Here is a 20,497-nt window from a genome sequence, read left to right as displayed (position 1 = left end):
AAGGAGAAATAGAAATACCTTGTCACTTATAAATTAAAACATTCATTCAGTCAACAAATATTTATTGAGCACATGCTATCTGCCAAACACTAATTTCAGCACAGCATATATCACTGAACAAAAGAGACAAAAATCTTTGTTTTAGGAGAGCATGTATTTTAGTGAAGGTTAGAGGGAGATAGGCAAAATGAATAAGGAAATTATATAATACGTCAGAAGGTAATAAGTACTCTCACATAAAAATTATGGGAGAAAGATGAAGAATGTTTTAAATAGACTAGTTGTTGACACTCTCACCAAAAAGGTCACTTTTCAGCAAAGATGTAGGAGTTAAGGGAGCTAGCCATGCAGATATCCTTGGGGAAAATATTTCAGGCAGAGAATAGCAAGTGCAAAGGCCCTGAGGCAGGAGTGCACTGGCATGTTTGAATAAGAGCAGAGAAGTCAGCGTGTCTGACATGGGTGAGTGGAAGAGTTACAGGAATTGCGATACAAAAGGTTACAGGGACAGAAAGGTTACTGTTCCTATAGTACCTTGAAAACAATTACAGGGACTTTGATTTTGCTTTTTTACTCTGAGATAAGAAACCACTGGAGGTTTTGAGCAGAGGAATGACATGATTTGACTTACCTTTTTAAAGGAATCCTTTGGTTGCTGGGCAGAAAATAAACTGTTAAGGCTTATGAAAACTCAAGCAAATGAAAACAACAAGGTACATTTTTCATTCATGAGATTAGCAAGTATTTTTTAAAACAGGTCATGAAACAGCATGTATGCTATGACTACATTTGTGTAACCATAATTGTAGGTAATATTCTTAAGTTATGCTAAAAACTGAGGTAATTTATCTGGAGGATTTATAATAAAGGTCACATTGACAGACAACTGTTGCTTTGGTACCTTTGTCCTATGGAAGAAGCGTGGCCTCAGAGGTTAGGCAGGCCTGAATTTGTATTAACACTGTCACTTACTCTTGTGTGATCTTTAATAATTTAATTAGCTTCTCTGCCTCAGGTACATCATGAGTAAAATGGAAATAACAATGTCCCTGTTTTAGCTCCTTTAGTTTACTTTAAGGATTAAACAAGAGAATCCATGTAAAGCCCTTGGCATAAAATAAGGCCAAGCAAATATTAGTCTTTCTTGCCCTAAATATTAGACCTTGTTACATACTCAATATCCACTACTCACTTCCTTGTTAACCAAACAAGGACTTTAGTTCAGGAATCCTCCCCTCCCAGGGAAGGTGATCCAATCCCAGCTTGGGAGGAAAGCCTGATTTTCAGTCAGTTGTGGTGTCCCATGGCCCTTGCCAGGGATCCCTTTCTGTGTGAGCAGGTCTCCTACAGACCTGGCCATTGAGACTTTGAGACCTGAGGGAACGTCAGCTGGGTGGCTTTTGGGAAAATTTTCCTCACCTTGAAAAGAGACTCACCAAATAAGGCTCTCTTCCACTGGATCTTGTCATGCCTAAATGTGGTTCCCGGGAATTCTGTAGCCATTTTGTAGACAAAACTGAGAGGCTAAAGATGGCAAAGCAGAATGATGCAAAGAACTGGCATGGGTCCTTAAATTAACCAACTTTGAAGATGCCCTAATTAGGACTCCTTGTTATGTGAGATAATATATATTTTTAAACTGTTTAAACCAGTTGAGTCAGCCCATATTATCTTAAGATAGTCCCATCATATCATTTATTATTTTTTTTTCCTGCTGGGAAGTTCCTCTCATCATGTTTCTGCCAAGTTCTGTTCTCCTTGACATTGCAGAGAATCAATAGAGACACAGAGAGAATCAGAAGTAAGAGTTTCAAAATGATACATTGTTCCCCTGAAAATAATTTAGAAAGGTCATTCTCTCACATTGAAACAAACAGAACCCATCCAAAGGGACTGGTCTTTAAAATGGCTTTACGGACTTCCCTGGTGGTCCAGTGGTTAAGACTCCGTGCTCCCAGTGCAGGGACATGGTTTCAATCCCTGGTTGGGGAACTAAGATCCTGCATGCTGCATGGTGTGGCCTAAAATAATAATAATAATAAAATTTTTTAAAATAAAATGGCTTTAAAAAAGGAAACAAGACATGCTAAAATTTCTCTCAAAAATTCTATGATGGGCTTCCCTGGTGGCGCAGTGGTTGAGAGTCCGCCTGCCGATGCAGGGGACATGGGTTCGTGCCCCGGTCCGGGAAGATCCCACATGCCGCAGAGCGGCTGGGCCTGTGAGCCATGGCCGCTGGGCCTGCGCATCTGGAGCCTGTGCTCTGCAACGGGAGAGGCCACGACGGTGAGAGGCCCGTGTACCACAAAAAAAAAAAAAAAAAAAAAAAATTCTATGATGCTCAAACTTAAAGATGATGGCAGTTCATCGCTTCAGGGCTGATACTTAGAGGATATGCACCAGGGTAGCTACACTAGTACAATCAGTAACTCTTCTGTCTCAACACAAACAGGGACTGTGGCATCAACTATCACTCTTGTTACATCCATTTTGTTCATGACAAGAGAAATGAACAATATAATATCTGGAAGGCTGTGTGTTTGGTGGTTAACTATATGGGTTTGGAAATCAGACTGCCTATGTTGAAATGCAGGCCAAGATGGTGTAACCAATAGCATATTGTCTAACTTGGTTAACCTTCCATTCCATATCTGGAAAATGGGGGATAACAGTACTTATCTTGAAGAGCTCTTACAGGGAATAAATAAAATGAGGCTCATAATACACTGTGCCTGGCACATAAAAACAACTCAATTAATGTTAGCTAATATGATTACAGGTAAGGATAATATTTCCATGTTTGGACACATCCCCAGTACACAAGAAAATGATACACTACCTATGAACCTGGAGGTTACCCAGGTGTATAGGACAAGATGAAGGAAAAAACAAATGGTCTTTCCCATTGCTAGATTTGCTAATCCAACCTAACTAGGACCTACTAGAATGAGCCAAAATATTTTACACAAAGGATACCACCTGGCATGATTATTCCCAAATTAACCCCATAGTTTGGTGTCTGTGTCCAAGTAGATTTCATCTTGGGCTTCTGCATTTCCTCATTACTCTGATAAGAACTGGCCAAGGGAAAGCACATAGCTGATGAAAAAGTCCTTTATCATTATGATACTTTATCATGTTACCTTCTTTCTCGGACCCTCAAAGCCCTTGAGTTAACACCAACTCTCAAGTGATAATTACTTGTCTCCATTAAAAGATAAACAAAAGACAGATGAGAAGGCTTCCCTTCAGAAGAAGAATGGGGAGCAATCTCTAACTGTAGCTGTGGCATTTTATTTCTTTAAAAAGGAAAAGAGCAAAGCAAGTATGTTAAAATGTTAATAAATATTTTATATAGGTATTGAAAAGAAATTTTTTAATGGTATTTTCTGTATTTTTTGTATGCCTGGAATATTTCTTAATTTTAAAATCAAAAGGAAACTAAAAGATAATAACTGCAACTTTTTAAACAATTATATTTTAACACTACAAGGAACTTCATCCATGGATTATAGAATGAGAGGAGGGGGCCTCAGCCCTAAAATATCTGAAGACTCTCACTATTTTGTGAAAAATATTTTATTTTAAAAAGGCAATAACTACTAGAATAGTTTCAATAAGGCCCAGATGGATAAAAATCTAATATGATCTTGGTTTAGGCACTCTGGGGGCTTGCGATGGTAGTAAGAGAAAATTATGAAGACAGGAGAAAAAAACACTTAGCACTTCAATGCCTAAACATTTCTTTTCTCATGCAAATCTCAACAGAAAACAAGCAAAAATACCCCAGAGTAAAAATTAGTTTAAGACTGAAAAACCAAATATAGCAAAAATAAAATTTTGTTTGCTATAGCTTCATAAGTTGTAAAAACCCAATACCACACAAAACCACCACAGGGGTCTAAGATGTTCATTGGTATTTCCCACTTACCATTAACTACATATGGGTCAGTTGAGAATTTTTATAAGCCAAGCTAAAAAGATGGCCCTATACATGGTGAATGAAAATTCTAGAATGAAAACTCTAGTTGACCTCAAATGAGCAAAAAAAAAAACCCCAAAACCCCAAACGAAACATTAAAAACATCATTTTGGCAAAGATACTTCCAGAGGGCATTTGAAACTAAAACTTAATTAGGTGAGTTTTTCCTCAAATAGTTGGGAATTTTACTGAGTAAACATACTTTGTTTGCCTTCATTAAAGTACTAGTTTAGTCACTTCAATGAAAGAAATCCTATAGGAAAAAACCTGAAGCAATTGGTATCTTGTTTTTTAATTCCTAAAATATTATTACCATAGAGGACCACTCAGACAAGGCAAAAATAAATATAGATAAACAACAAGGACCTACTGTATAGCACAGGAAACTATATGCAATATCTTATAATAATCTATAATGGAAAAGAATCTGAAAAATTATATATGTATATGAATCACTTTTCTGTACACCTGAAACTAACACAACATTGTAAATCAACTGTACTTCATTAAAAATAAATAAATAAATAAAATTCACTGAACATTTATTTAGCTTTTACTATGTGCCAGGTACTATTCTGAGTGCTTGGTCTGTATTAACTCATTTAATCCCCCAAAGCCCCATCGTTATCCCCTGATGAAAAAGAAGCATGGAGTAACTATAAGAGCTACCCTGGATGAAACAGTCTTAGCTCCTACGTTTGCACTCCTTACCACTGTACTACATTGCCTTTGGGACTTAACCAATCTAGTCAGACTGCCTCAGAGAAAAACCAGGTTTCTGCCAGCCAGAATGATTTGCAGTTAATTGATTTGAAATGCATTATAATAGAGTATATTTGTGTGAAAAATATTTGCTATCTGAAGTTTTTAAATAAGAGAAATGATTATTCTTATTCAATTGGCTGGGACTTCGAAGTTTCCAATATTTATTTTGACCAGTCCTTCCAACTAATTTAAGTCCCCACCCTACTCCGACACTTCTCCCGAGGGCTTTTAGCTCCAGATCTTTTATTTTGAATACAGGTAGGGAGAACCTGCACTCATTCGGCCATGGAATAGTCACCATTATTATGGCCCATTCACACAGGCATCATCTCTTGCAGGGGCCTCTAAAAGCAGAGCTGTGACTGGGAGATTTTTAAAAAGGAGTCACTATCCATTGCTGAGCCTACTTGTCAAGGGATGTTCTCTCCACAGACATGTTCATTTTATAACCTGTGAAGAATAAAAGGACATTTTCTGCAATTTTTGCTTAAAATGTAACTAATCTCAAGGGGCTGGGAGGTGGAGGGAAGAATGGAGAATTGGGAGAGTTCTGTGGTGAAGGGGTTCAGAACAAGCTTCCCCAAAATGTGCCACTTTGGCCTGTGGATTATTTTGAGCTAAAGGCAGTCAAAACCCTGCGGGCTCAAGAGAAATGTCTGCCTCTGCCTTGACTAGCTAGAAGAATTTAAATTGGGGGTCTTTCCCAGAATGATAATTATTACCAGAGATAAATTTATCTGTGTGACCTATCTGCATGGCAGGGCAAACATCTGATTACCAAACATCTGCTCTTCTTCTTGTCCTGTGAAATGCCCTCCTCCCCTCTGAAGACCCAGGCCCCTTTCCCATTCCTTAGCTCAGGATGGCATATATACCTCTTTAGCCTTCTGTCTTCGAACTTCCCATACATATGAAATTAAATTTGCTTTTCTCCTGTTAATCTGTCTGATGTCAATTTGATTATTAGACCAGCCAAAAGAAGCTTTGAAGGGTAGAGGAAAATTCTCCTCAACACTGGTTGACTGTGGAACATTTATTACAAACACAAGGCAGAGATCTGATGACTGTTTTTCAGTAAATAGTACCTATACCCAGAGCCCAAAATGTCTGACTTTGAAATCTGTGTCTTAAGACAACTGCTTTAGCTAAATATTAATGCTTTTTTTTTTTTTTTTTTTTTTGTCCTGGAAAGGTTAATGGTCAGAATTTCTATGGAGGAGGGCTTAGGGGCAGCATAAACTGGGCTACACAAATTGTTCACATAAAAGAAGAGAAGAGGGCTTCCCTGGTGGCACAGTGGTTAAGAATCCATCTGCCAATGCAGGGGTCACGGGTTCAAGCCCTGGTCTAGGAGGATCCCACATGCCACGGAGCAACTCAGCCTGTGAGCCACAACTACTGAAGCCCACACGCCTAGGAGCCCGTGCTCCGCAACCAGAGAAGCCACTGCAATGAGAAGCCCGCACACCGCAACGAAGAGTAGCCCCCGCTCCCCGCAACCAGAGAAAGCCCGTGCAGCAACGAAGACCCAACACAGCCAAAAAAATTAAATTAATTAAATAAAAAATTTTTAAGTTACATTAAAAAAAAAAAAGAAGAAGAGATGAATTGCTGATGGGGCTAGATTTCTGGAGGAGAACTAAAGCTCTCCCCTGCTCTCCTCTGGTGCTCGGTAACCTCCATTCTTTTGTTACATTAAGTGCCATTTCAGACCTCACTATGTACACAGCACCAGAGAAACCAGGTAAAGTATAAAAGAAGTGTAAGGTAGGTTCCCGGCCCTCCAAAAGCTCATACTTCAGTTGGTGAGAAAAACATACCCAAGGGAACCATTACATAATGGTGACAGACAGACTGTGCCAAGGCCATCTATGAAGAATGTATCAAAATATAAACCAAAGATCAGAAAATGTGAAGAGATTTGATGAGACATAAAGCAGAGAGACAAGCAGAGAAGAGAGTAGGAAGTTCAGGGACGAGAGGAAAGGTCACCAGCAAAAACTTAAGCACAGCCTATTAAACACTGATTCAAACACTTGAAGATGAGAAGAAAAGTTGACAAGAGAGATGAGGGGCCACGGTGTAGAAATATAAGCCAAGGAGTTAAGACTTTATCTTCCAGGCATTTGGGAACTACCAGCCCGGGTTTGACATGAAGGAGAGTGTTGGGAGGCAGGGTCGGGGGGCTTGTGTTGTAACACCAACCAGAGAAGAACAAACTAGCTTGACCATCTCTTGTGAAACTTCCTGTGGTTTTGTGAGGGACTCTCACAGTGCAGAGAGGATGAGTGCTGGTCTTGCATTGTAAGGCATGACTCCAAATCCTTGAACTTTGTATCACTGACTGCTGCTGTCAAAAACAACCTAGCAGGGCTTCCCTGGTGGCGCAGTGGTTGAGAGTCCGCCTGCCGATGCAGGGGGCACAGGCTCGTCCCCTGGTCCGCAAAGATCCCACATGCCATGGAGCGACTGGGCCCGTGAGCCACAACTACTGAGCCTGCGCGTCTGGAGCCCGTGCTCCGCAACAGGAGAGGCCGCGACAGTGAGAGGCCCGCGCAGTGCGATGAAGAGTGGCCCCTGCTCACCGCAACTAGAGAAAGCCCTCGCACAGAAATGAAGACCCAACGCAGCCAAATAAATAAATAAAATAAATTTAAACTGTCTACTCATTTAAAAAAAAACAAAACTGCAAGTGATAAAGACAGTTCAATGAGTTTTGACAATTGTATACAACTGTGTAACCCACCATGACCACAATCATGATTTAGGACAGTTCTCATCACGTACCTTTGACTCTGCCTATTGTATTCTATTTTACCATGATTTTGTCCTTTTTTTAAAAAAAACCTACTACAACCATGATTTAATGTCAACGGTTTCTTTCAACAAATATGTTTCTCTTTTGGATTTTAAATGATCATTATACAGCCTGAATGTACATTTTACCTGGGGAGGTCACAGGGGGAGGAAGAAACTTTTTCCTTTATCCTCTTAGGTCCAGGTTCTAGGGCCCTACAAATTAAACTGACAAAAGACACATTTAGAGAAAAGGATTTGTTACATAGGCAGGAGGGAGCTTCCCAGAAAATGATGGAAAACCCAAAGAGGCAGACAGACCCAGGGTTTAAATATCTTTCTATCAGTGTGAAGGGGGTTTTGGACTATGGCAAAGGAGGAGAGGAGGTTGTAGGAAGGGCACCAGGTAGATAAGGGTTGTTTAGTAGGATTAGTTAAAGTCCTTTCATATGATAAGAGTCTCTGGCCGTTCTCTGCCTACAGGAGAGGAAGACACCTTTACAAATGGAAATCTCCTTTATAAAAATGGAAATTTCCTTTACAAAAGGGAAATTTATACTCTGGTTTTAGAGCTTTTCTGGAGTTGGCTGTTTCTCAGTTGCTTTCCACCCAAAAGAATCTTTAGTATTTTGGGGTGTTGTGTCCTGATCCCCCTCAGTAGCACATTGGAAATAGCAAAACTACCAAAAGTCCTTTAAAGGCTGCCATATTCCTTTTTGCACCTTCAACCTACTATTGGGGGAACCACCAGGCCCAATAGTAACCACTTGCATGAGTTATCTTAAACAGGAAGTCCTGGTAAGGAATGCAGAACTAACAAGCTACCACCAACCAGAAGAATTCGGGAAAGGTCAAAAGGAGAGAGGAGACTCCAGTCCATATGTCCTACCAACCTCCCAGAATCCTTCTTGCTGAAATCCATCTTGGCTGAGCAAAGTGTGCGCCACAGGAAGGACCCTGAGTCAGAGTCACTGGCCAGAGACAACCCGGAAACTAACCCCATCACCATAAAGCCGGAGACTGGGAGCCACGTGGCAGAGCAGTCCTCCTGGGTTCCCTTACCCTGCTGCTCTCCACCTGGGCGCCCCTTCCCAATAAAGTCTCTTGCTTTGTCAGCATGTGTGTCTCCTCGAACAATTCATTTCCCACTCTCGGGCCCTGGAAGGGGTCCCCCTTTCCTGTAATACTACTGCTTGTCCCACAACCCCTCAAATAAAAAAAAGCAACCCTATTCAGCTTTGCTTTAACAGCTTTAACAGAAAAAAATTTTTTAAAAAGTACTTTATTAGTTATATGTGTCCTTACCAGGCAGAATGCACATTCAGGCTATGTAATGTTTGTTTAAAACCCAGAAAAGAGGGGCTTCCCTGGTGGCGCAGTGGTTGAGCATCTGCCTGCTAATGCAGGGGACATGGGTTCGAGCCCTGGTCTGGGAGGATCCCACATGCCGCGGAGCAGCTAGGCCCATGAGTCACAACCACTGAGCCTGCGCGTCTGCAGCCTGTGTTCCGCAACAAGAGAGGCCGCGATAGTGAGGCATCGCACCGCGATGAAGAGTGGCCCCCGCTTGCCACAACTAGAGAAAGCCCTCGCACAGAAACGAAGACCCAACACAGCAAAAATAAATTAATTAATTAATAAACTCCTACCCCCAACATCTTCTTTAAAAAAAAAAAAAAACAGAAAAGAATTATGAGATATTTGTTGAAAGAAACTGTTTACATTAAGTTATGGTTGTAGCAGCTAAAAAAAAAGTACAAAATCACGGCAAAATAGAATACAATGGGTAGAGTCAAAGATAAATGACAGGAACTATTCTAAATCTTGATTGTGGTCATGGTGGGTTACGCAATTGCATACATTTGTCAAAACTCATTGAACGATGCTCTAAAAAAGGTGACTTGGGCTGTATATAAATTATGCCCTAATTTTTTAAATAAGGGGAAAGGTAATTAACAAACCAGGAAAAAATAATGCAAATTTTGTAACAAACAGCAAATATCCATAATCCAAAAAATGTTCCTAAACATCAAGAAGAGCAGTAACCCAATAGAAAAATAGGCAAAAGACAAGTTCAGATAGTTCACAGAAAAACAAAGGAAAATAGCCCTTAAACCTACAAAAAAAATGTGCAACCTCACAATAAAAATGCAAAATGGGGGTGGGGGAGGGAGAATTGGCTGAAGGCAATCAAAAGGTACAAATTTCCAGTTATGAGACAAGTACTAAGGATATAATGTAGACGATAAATAAAATTAAAACTGCTGTATGTTATATGTGTAAGTTAAGAGCATAAATCCTAAGAGTTCTCATCACAAGGAAAAACATTTTTTTCTATTTCTTTAATTTTGTATCTATATGAGATGATGGATGTTCACTAAACTTATTGTGGTAATAATTTCATGATATGTGTAAGTCAAATCATTACGTTGTAGACCTTAAACATATACAATGCTGTGTCAATTATATCTCAATAAAATTGGAAAGGGAAAAAAGCAAACTAAAACTACTGCAAGATACAACATCTTTTCTATCAAATTGGCAAAAATCCAAAAAAGTTAGACAACTTTGTTACTGAGGTTGCAGGGAAACAGGCGTTCTCACATGATTGTTTTCTTGTTTTGGTTTGGTTTTTTGGGTATATAAAAAGAGATTTATTATGAAGAATTGGTTCACAAGGTTACGGAGGTTGAGAAGTCCTATGATCTGGTCTGCCAGCCAGAGGCTTAGGAAAGCCAGTGGTATAGTCCCAGTCCAAGCCTGATGGTCTCAGAACCAGGATAGCCAATGATGTATGTAAGTCCCAGTGTGAGTCTGATGGCTCAAGAACCAGGAGTGCCGATGTCTGAAGGCTGGAGAAGATAAACATCCCCACTCAAGCCGAGAGAGCTAATTGACCCTTCTGTCCTATTTGTGCCCTCAATGGATTAGGTAATGCCTACCCACACTGGTGAGGGGGTCTTCTTTACTCAGTGTACTAACTCAAATACTAATCTGCTCCAGAAACCCTCACAGACACATTCAGAAATAATGTTCTACCAGCTACCTGGGCCTCCCTCAGACCAGTCAAGTTGACGCATAAAATTAACCATCACAGTGACTACTTTTTCTTTTTTATCATGAGAGTATTTTGTCTTTTACTCAATTAATTCTTGTCATTATATTACATCTTCAATTATACAATCCTCTTTGTTTCTTTTTCTAAATTGCAGTATAGTTGATTTACAATGTTATATTAGTTTCAGGTGTGCAGCATAGGGTTTCAATACTTTTATAAATTATACTCCATTTAAAGTTATTACAGGGAATTCCCTGGTGGTCCAGTGGTTAGAACTTGCTGCTATCACCGCCAGGGCCTGGGTTCGATCCCTGGTCGGGGAACTAAGATCCCACAAGCTGCGTGGTGTGGCCACACAAAAAAAGTTATTACAAAATAACGGCTATAAAACAAAAAAAAAACGGCTATATTTCCCTGTGCTGTACATCAAATATGGTTGTTTGAATGCAAAATGGGTACAACTCTAGGGGAGGATAATCTAGCAATATCTAGCAAAATTACATATACATTGCCTCTTGCAGGAAACAATTTCAAAGACACACTGATGAAAATATAAAATGTCTCATGGTCAAGGTTATGACTGTACCATTATTTATAACAACAATTTAAAAAATGGAAAAACCCAAGTATCCATCATTTGGGCAATGGGCTAAATAATGCTATGTAGCCATAAAAAGAAATGAGAACAATCTCAACCTATTGATATGGAATGATCTCCAGCATTAATCATTCCAATAGAATAGTGCAGAACAGTTTGTCACATGTTATTTGGAGAAATTTTTTAAAAGAAGCAACAGAAGGATAAACCAAAAAAATAATAATAAAAATTAGTTACTTCTAGAGGGATGGAGGGAACCAGTGGAGGCACAGGAGATAGGATCACAACTATGTGAACATATCTTGGTATATAGTTTGGATTTTGGAACTGTGTGAATGTTTACATAATTAAAATCAAAGTTTTATCAAAAGGGGGAAAAAGCAACCCCCCTACAAATTGAAAACACATTAAGGTAAATGAAACTAACGATATTTAGTATTGCAGACACACAAAGAAAATAATTGTTCTAAATGTCTTTAAAATAGTATTTTCACTGTATGTCCCTTAGTGAGATGTTCTAAGTATAAAACATTTACCAAGTGCTCTTAAGCTGCAAAAGTGTTATAATGGTATTATTATTTTTAAATGATTATAGGAATATTTGTAGGATAAAGTTATTAAGTGACAGTGAAGGCATTGTTTTTATGTGCATAGTTCTTAGAAATATATTTTGAAGTATGTATGGATGATATGATGTCTGGGAATTGCTTGAGCAAAAGAAAGGAAAAGGGAATGGATAAAACAAGGGTGGCAAAATATTGACACCTATTGAATGTTCCTGATGGGTACATGGGAATTCATTATACAATTCGTTCTCATGTTAAGTTTTACAATAAAAAATTTTAAAAGATGCTATTTTTAGTACCTCCACTTGAATACAATCACCGACTCTCTTACATTATTTAAAAATAAATTTAGCTGCGACCCGATCTCCTATGAAGAAACCTCTTAGCGTCCTTTCATCTTCAAAGCTCTTTAAAAACCTCAAAGAGAGTTTTATTGTGTCATTGGGTGGTATTTCAGTTAACTGCCCCATTTCTATGTGGAGAAATTAAACAATAGGAGTATAATAATAATAGCTTGATGTATCTTGGGCCATGGTTTTTAAAATGCTCATGGTACTTTCTCACATAGTTATCTCAGCTTCACCTAAAGGCTCTGTAATTACTGCCACTTCACAGGTGGGAAACTGAGTCTTGGAGAATTTCAGCGATGGGCCCATGATCACAGCTGAACTGACCCTGGGACTCAGGTTTCCTACCAGCCCGTTCAACTATTTTATACTGACTACAGAGGAAATTAACAACAAGAGATGAGATTAAAATTCACTATATTTTAGCTTTTACTTGAGCACTTTGGTTAAATAGTATACACATTAGAAAGATCACCTTAAAACCCTAAATTTCATATGTAATGAACAGTCTAGAACTAGTTAAAAACCTTGCTATGCATTTGGGTTTTTCCTTCGTGTGTGTGTGTGTGTGTGTGTGTGTGTGTATGTGTTTGTCCACCTGTCTTTCTTTTCAACACTACTAGGAAATCAAGGGTGTCCCTTCCTGTTAATTTGAAAGTCAGGTTCATGGGCATATGTCTACAAAATAATTGTGGTAGAACACAGTGGTTATTTAATGTGTTTGTGCTATCTTGACACAAGATAGCACAAACTATCCTTTCTTTTATATAGGGAAGAATTGAGCTAGGAAGTTAATGTTCATAAAATCATCACAGAATGCATTGTTACAGGGCAAGCCGAAGTCTTGAACGCCTCCTCTTCTTCTTTTTTAATAAATTTATTTATTTAGGGCTGAATTGGGTCTTCGTTGCTGTGCACAGGCTTTCTCTAGTTGTGGCGAGCGGGGTCTACTCTTCATTGCAGTGTGCAGGCTTCTCATTGCGGTGGTTTCTCTTGTTGCGGAGCACAGGATCTAAGCGCACGGGCTTCAGTAGCTGTGACTCAAAGGCTCTAGAGCGCAGGCTCAGTAGTTGTGGCACATGGGTTTAGTTGCTCTGTGGCATGTGGGATCTTCCCGGACCAGGGCTCGAACACATATCCCCTGCATTGGCAGGCGGATTCTTAACCACTGCGCCACCAGGGAAGCCCAACACATTTGGTATTATTTGAATACTTTGTTTTACTGTTTTTCAAAAGACAGTATAATTATTTCTAATTTTTCCTAAAGTTTTTTTATTTTTTATTATTTTTATTTTAAAAATTTCTTATTGAGGTATAGTTGGTATACAATATTATATGTTTCAGGTGTACAACATAGTGATTCACATTTTTTTTTTTTTTTTGGGGGGGTACGCGGGCCTCTCACTGTTCTGGCCTCTCCCGTTGCGGAGCACAGGCTCCAGACGTGCAGGCTCAGTGGCCATGGCTCACGGGCCCAGCCACTCCGCGGCATGTGGGATTTTCCCAGACCAGGGCATGAACCCGTGTCCCCTGCATCGGCAGGCAGACTCTCAACCACTGCGCCACCAGGGAAGCCCGTGATTGGCAATTTTTAAAGGTTATATTCCATTTACAGTTATTATAAAATATCAGCTATATTCCCTTCAGTGTTTTTTAAAATTTTGGTCACAGAAACTTTTTACAAATTAAAAGCTAAAAAGAAGTCATGGAAAAAATTATAGAAATTGAAAGGTAAATATTTTTACCCCATTAAAAATATTCAACCACATTAGAAGTTACATAAAAACAGGTTTTTACATGTGTATATTATATAGACATTAAAATCATCTTATTTAGTATCATGGAGAAATATTCATGATTTCATATCAAGGAAAAAATGTAGGATACAAAACTAAATACATGGCACAACCCCAATTTTGTCTAAAAATAATTTATGCACATAAAAATGCTTAAAAGCCTAGAACGTTTATATATATCATCTTAGCCTGGAGGAATTATGGGTCATTTTTATTTTCTTTTTTTATGTTTTTTTACATTCAATGGATTTTCTATAATAGATATATATTGCTTTTATCATAAGAAAAATATATTTTAAAATCTTCTATGCCAGATTTTAATCTACACGAATGAATATTTTAAATAGTGATTATACAGAGTCCTCAACAACTCTGTGGCATGTAGAAATGGACTACAAAATGTACAATTGACTGGACAGTTCACAATTCACTCTTTCAGTTTTCTATCCATCACAGCAGCAAAAGCCCAAATGTAAAGAAATATTCCCCTGTGACATCTTCCTCTATTCCCTTTCTTTATTCTCAGTAACCATGTGAGTAAAACTTGGAATAATTTGCTCTTCCCTGATGTACTAATTTATCAAATGGATTTTGATAAATATAGAAAGCTAAAGATGCAGCCATGTTTATTTAAAGAAATAAATAAGGTCAGCCATGAAAGAACTGAATACTATGATCTTGAAAAAATACTGGGTTGAGATGCCATTGTCTGCGTTGAGGTATTTTTAACTAGAGCAAAAATAGAACGGTTACAGTTTCCATTTTCTTCACACAGTTACATGCTGTAAGTGGTTGGAATGATAAAAACCAACCAGGACCTTGCCTCTTAGTATAGAAGCCACAACTGTGCAAGCTCAAGCGCCTGGCAAATACCAACAGAATACCACCCTCTGCACTAGAAGCATCTGTCCCTTATCCCACACGTGAAATGGGGGTGGAGGTCGGGTGACACCACCAAGCTCCAGACACATTAGTCCTCTGGATGGTGACCCACCACTATCAAAACCCAGGACTTTAAAATTAAATTATAAACACAACATTGTAAATCAACTATACGTCAATAAAATAAAATTTTTTAAAAATAAATAACATTAAAAAAACACAACACTGTAAATTAACCATACTTCAATAAATATATTTTTAAAAATAAAATAAAAACTAAATTAAATTATGTATTTTACATTCCACTTAACAATACCCTGGCCAGGCAACATAGCAGTCTTATAGATAAAACAGCTTGCGCCTACAGAACAATAGTGCAGGGGCTTCCCTGGTGGCGCAGTGGTTGAGAGTCTGCCTGCCGATGCAGGGGACACGGGTTCATGCCCCGGTCCGGGAGGATCCCACATGCCACGGAGCGGTTGGGCCCGTGAGCCATGGCCACTGAGCCTGCGCATCCGGAGGCTGTGCTCCTCAGCGGGAGAGGCCACAGCAGTGAGAGGCCTGCGTACCGCAAAAAACAAAACAAAACAGAATAATAGTGCAATGGACACAGTGTAAGTTGCTACACTCCAGCCAACCAACTCTTTCTTCCTCCCCAGGGATTTGCTAAGGATTTGATGCTTTCCATCAGAAAGCAATTCTCTGTAAGGACCTTTCTTTCTTTTTTAATTTTTATTTTATATTGGACTGTAGTTGATTTATAATGTGTTAGTTCCAGGTGTACAGCAAAGTGATTCAGTTATACATATACATATAATTATTCTTTTTCAAATTCCTTTCCCTGTAAGGACTTTTCCTTATAACTCCTCACCTCCATCTCCCAAGGGTGACAGACTTTCTTGGACACTTTGATTGAATGTATTTATTATACGCATTTCCCCTGGAATTCATAGGAAAGGTCACAAGCATAAAGATTCAAGAATTTTGAAGGGAAAGAAAGGAGGTAAGGAGATAAGGAGTGGAACAATAACTTTCTTTTTTTTTTTTGGATCTCATTAGTAGAAGGCAGCAAGACCTCTGAGGGTATGGAAAGCTGGCAGGAGAGGCCAAAAGAAGAAATTTGGACAACAGGGGAGACATGAGCTCTTCACGACAAACTTTACCTCCTAATTTTGTCTGACTCTGGCTTCATAAACAAAAGGTCCCTCTGGGCAAAAGAGGCAATCAGAATAATTAAATGTTCAGGGTTTGTTAGACCTTTAGTACCTGCAATTCAGCTGAGAAAAGAACTGTTATATCAAGTGGGGATTTCTCTGTTTAGAACTGCCCTGCAGAAACCAAGCTGGCACCAAAGACTGCTCTGTTTCCCTCCGAGTTTTGCTGCAACCCATAAGTTATCATCAAAGGAAGGAAACGCCTGAGAGATCTGAAGGTTTTAATTGTTGCTGAGTACAGATGGCTTGGATTACTGCACAGCAACGCAGCTCAAGGTCAGGGTCTCTGGCTGTAATCAGCTGCCTGAATACATGCTTTTAGTTGGCCGACAGCATTTCTGGGCAAGAGCTGTGCAGCTACACTGAAGCAAGGTTAGAGCCTGGAACGTTGGCTGACGAAGATTAAAATGTACATTTATCAGAAATTGATAGCACAGATAAACTCACCATGTTTTTCATGCAAAATAAGACCTTGTCAGTGAGGTTCAAAAGAAAAGAGGACTTGGAGGGATAGGACAGGACGGGGGGACAAGAAGTCAAGCAAGCTCCACGCAGGAGCCTTGGTCTCTTCTAGTCTAGTACAGTGAGGGCTGCCAGGATGGAAGACCTGAGGGACAGGGGGGTGGAGAGGTGTGCCTGGAGCCAGCAAATATCGTGTGATGACTAAAACACAAGCCTGATTTCCCCTACCTGACACGGAACACTTGAGCTCTTTACCCCATGAACAGCGAGTAAAAAGAGGGATTCTTTTTCATTTCAGAAAGAGCCCAAACAAAGCAGCTACATTAACTATGCCAGAGGGTGGAGACCATTTTGTTCCCACTTTGGGACAAAGACTAAATACTCTGTGCGTTGTGTATGTTCCCGAGTCCCTCTCATTACCTTGTGTAGGGAGTGGAGTGGAGGTGGAGTAAAGGAGATCTCTGGAGGGTTGAAAACTGCTCGTGTTGAAAGCAAAAAGAAAGTAGGGGGTTCTCTCTGAAATGTGTACTTAGGGTTTACGCCACTGTGTACTAGTGTGGATCAAGCCCTTCAAAATGAGCGGTGGCTCAAAGCTCCTTCTGCGCTTTCAGCCTTCCCAGGGAGAGGTGAGAAAATACACGGTCATACAAACTGGTCAAAATGGTAGGGAAATCACTGGCAGAGCCAAATCAAAACTCTGGCCCAAGCTTCAGCATCCTTCCTGCCCTGCGATGCCCAAGGCACAGCCAGGAGCCACCAAAGACCCCAGGTGTGATTCTGCAGCAGGTGTGAAGGTGGGTGTTGGGAGGGAGGTTGTTTCCGAATGAGATCTTTTCAAACTCCATACCTTCTTTTCTCTCATCCTAAGACGTACACCCGCCACTCCCCCCTAAGTCCCACCCCTCCAAGAATCTCTGCAGGGTGATGAGTTGTCACTGATAGGACTGTTTGTAGCCTGAATGTCTTAGAGACAAAAAAATATTGTTACCTAGAATGTTCTTCAAACCTTAAAAATGATCTATGAATCAAATGGTAAAGCTTTTAATGTAAAAATAGACATAATGATTTATTTAGAAATTACTAAGGAAAGGTCAGTCTAGGTAACCTTTTCCACACGTAGTCTTTTCACTAGACTGAGCAGGCCGGTGCTGGTGGCCAGGTGTCTAAGCAGAGGAGGAAGATGTGGTGAATTTCAAAGAGCTGGGCAGACTGGTGGCGACACACTGGGAGATCTGTAAAGGGAAGGCTTCACGACTTTACAGCAGACCTGGATCTACTGCTTGGGGAGCCTTCGACCTCGTTTATTTTTTCTGTCTTCTACAATAAAAAGTATCTTGATCTCTGAATAATGCTTTCAGATTTGAAAAGATGATGCATCCTTCTTCAGGCTTTGGCAATGATATCCTCCTTATATGTAACATTTAAAACTTGCCTCTAGGGCTTCCCTGGTGGTGCAGTGGTTGAGAGTCCACCTGCCGATACAGGGGACACGGGTTCGTGCCCCGGTCCGGGAAGATCCCACATGCCGCGGAGTGTCTGGGCTCGTGAGCCATGGCCGCTGAGCTTGCGCGTCCCGAGCCTGTGCTCCGCAACGGGCGAGGCCACAACAGTGAGAGGCCCACGTACCGCAAAACAAAAAACAAAAAACCTTGCCTCTAAAACTGACTTTTTTTTTTTTGGCCGCATCACGTGGCTTGTGGGATCTTAGCTCCCTGACCAGGGATTGAACCCGGGCCCAGAGCAGTGAAAGCGATGAGTCCTAACCACTGGACCACAAGGGTATTCCCAAAACGGAATTTTTTTTTTTTTTTTTTTTTTTTTTTTGCGTTACGCGGGCCTCTCACTGCTGTGGCCTCTCCCATTGCGGAGCACAGGCTCCGGACGCGCAGGCTCAGCGGCCATGGCTCACGGGCCCAGCCGCTCCGCGGCATGTGGGATCTTCCTGGACCGGGGCGCGAACCCGTGTCCCCTGCATCGGCAGGCGGACTCTCAACCACCGCACCACCAGGGAAGCCCCAGATTTTTTTTTTTTTTAATCTTTATTTTTTCCATTACTAGATGTGACTACTTTCTGGTATTATAATTCCATATAATAGTAATTATTATTATCATTAAATTATTAAATTTTATTATTATTTCCATATTATACTTTGTTCTGAAAGAGTGCTTTATCTGTAACCACTGCTACAAAAAAAAAAAAAAAAACCAACCTGATGGTTTACGGTGCTCTGTTAGATCTCTTATGAGCTGTATATACAGTCCTAATAAATTCTTCCCTGGTAAAAGTCCTGCCAACAATCAGAATTGTCCACAGACGCACAGGGTATCTACTGAGATGCTCAGCCACTTTTGATGTGCTCCATGTGGCCCCAACTACCATTGTCAACTTATTACAGAAAAGTCAAGAACCGGATGACTGGTTAGATTAAACAGTGTTTATCAAGCCTCTTCTTTTTAAATCACAGCTAATATTAAGCACACTTTACATTGTGACTCAATACATAGGTTTTACATATAGATAACTGTTATAGGTTGAATTATGTCCGCCCCCCCTCCAAAGGTATATTGAAGTTGGAATCCCCAGTACCTGTAAATATGACTTTACTTGGAAATAGGGTCTTTGCAGATGTAATCAAGTTAAGATGAAGTCATTAGGGTGGGCCCTAATCCAGTATGACTGGTGTCCTTATGAGAAGAGGGAAATTTGGATACAGACACACACATGGAGAATACCATGTGACAACAGAGGCAGAGATGAGTGATGCAGCCATAAGCCAAGGAATGCCAAGGCTTTCTAGCTATCATGGGGAACTAGGAGAGGAAGGGAAGAATTCCACCCAGAGTTTCAGAGGAACATGGTCTTACTGACATCTTGATTTTGGACTTCTAGTTTCCAAAACTGTGAAAGAATAAATTTCTGTTGCTTTAAGCCACCCAGTTTGTAGTACTTTGTTATGGCAGCCCTATGCAACTAATACATAATTAAAACAGGGTTTTTGCTAAATGATACTTATCTTTACCATGTGTAATTTTATTATATTCTGTTGTATTTGTTGAAAGTGCTGTCATAACCCAGTCCACTGATTTCACAACCCACAGTATGAAAACACTGGACTAGAAGTGTTCTTTACGCTCTTTCAAAACTTGAGAGTCTGTAACTCTATGACACACAAATGGGATGTAGATCAGAAGAAGCAGAACGCCAAAAAGACCTAGTTTTGTACCCTATTCTCAGTATAACCAACCTTTACCTTATAATTCCTTATAGATTCTGGAAAAAAATATTTTAATCTTAGACAACACAAAGTTATAACATTAAGAAAAGATTGTTTTTTAATAACATTTGGCTATTACTCATAGCTCCTTCAAATAACAACTATTAAAACACCTAATTATGGGACTTCCCTGGTGGCGCAGTGGTTGAGAGTCTGCCTGCCAATGCAGGGGACATGGGTTCGAGCCGTGGTCTGGGAAGACCCCACATGCCACAACTACTGAGCCCGTTTGCCACAACTACTGAAGCCCGGGTGCCTAGAGCCCGTGCTCTGCAACAGAAGCCACCTCAATGAGAAGCCTGGGCACCGCATTGAAGAGTAGCCCCCTGCTTGCCACAATTAGACAAAGGGCATCACCTTTTCTGTCAGGTTGCCCATCAGTGTTAGGTCGATTTAGGGTCACAACCTTGGGTTCTTATTTAGCCTCTCTCAGCTTCAATTTAATTATCTCTTACAATGATGATAATAACCCCCACCTCCCTGGGATCAAATAAATTCATTATCTATTAATTCTATCTATTAATTAATATATAATACTAATGGTAACTATTACACAATTAATTAGTACAGAATTTATGTGCATAAAACATAGTGCGTGTCACATTGTAAACCCTCAGTAAATATTAGATGTTTTTATCATTATAAGGCTGTAAGCTTGGGGACTTCCCTGGTGGCACAGTGGTTAAGAATCCACCTGCCAATGCAGGGGACATGGGTTTGATCCCTGGTCTGGGAAGATCCCACATGCAGTGGAGC

This window comes from Hyperoodon ampullatus, assembly GCF_949752795.1.
Source record: "Hyperoodon ampullatus genome assembly, chromosome: 11".
In the NCBI taxonomy this organism is placed as follows: domain Eukaryota; kingdom Metazoa; phylum Chordata; class Mammalia; order Artiodactyla; family Ziphiidae; genus Hyperoodon; species Hyperoodon ampullatus.
The sequence above is the reverse complement of the archived record's forward strand: the minus strand, read 5'-3'. Positions refer to the sequence as shown.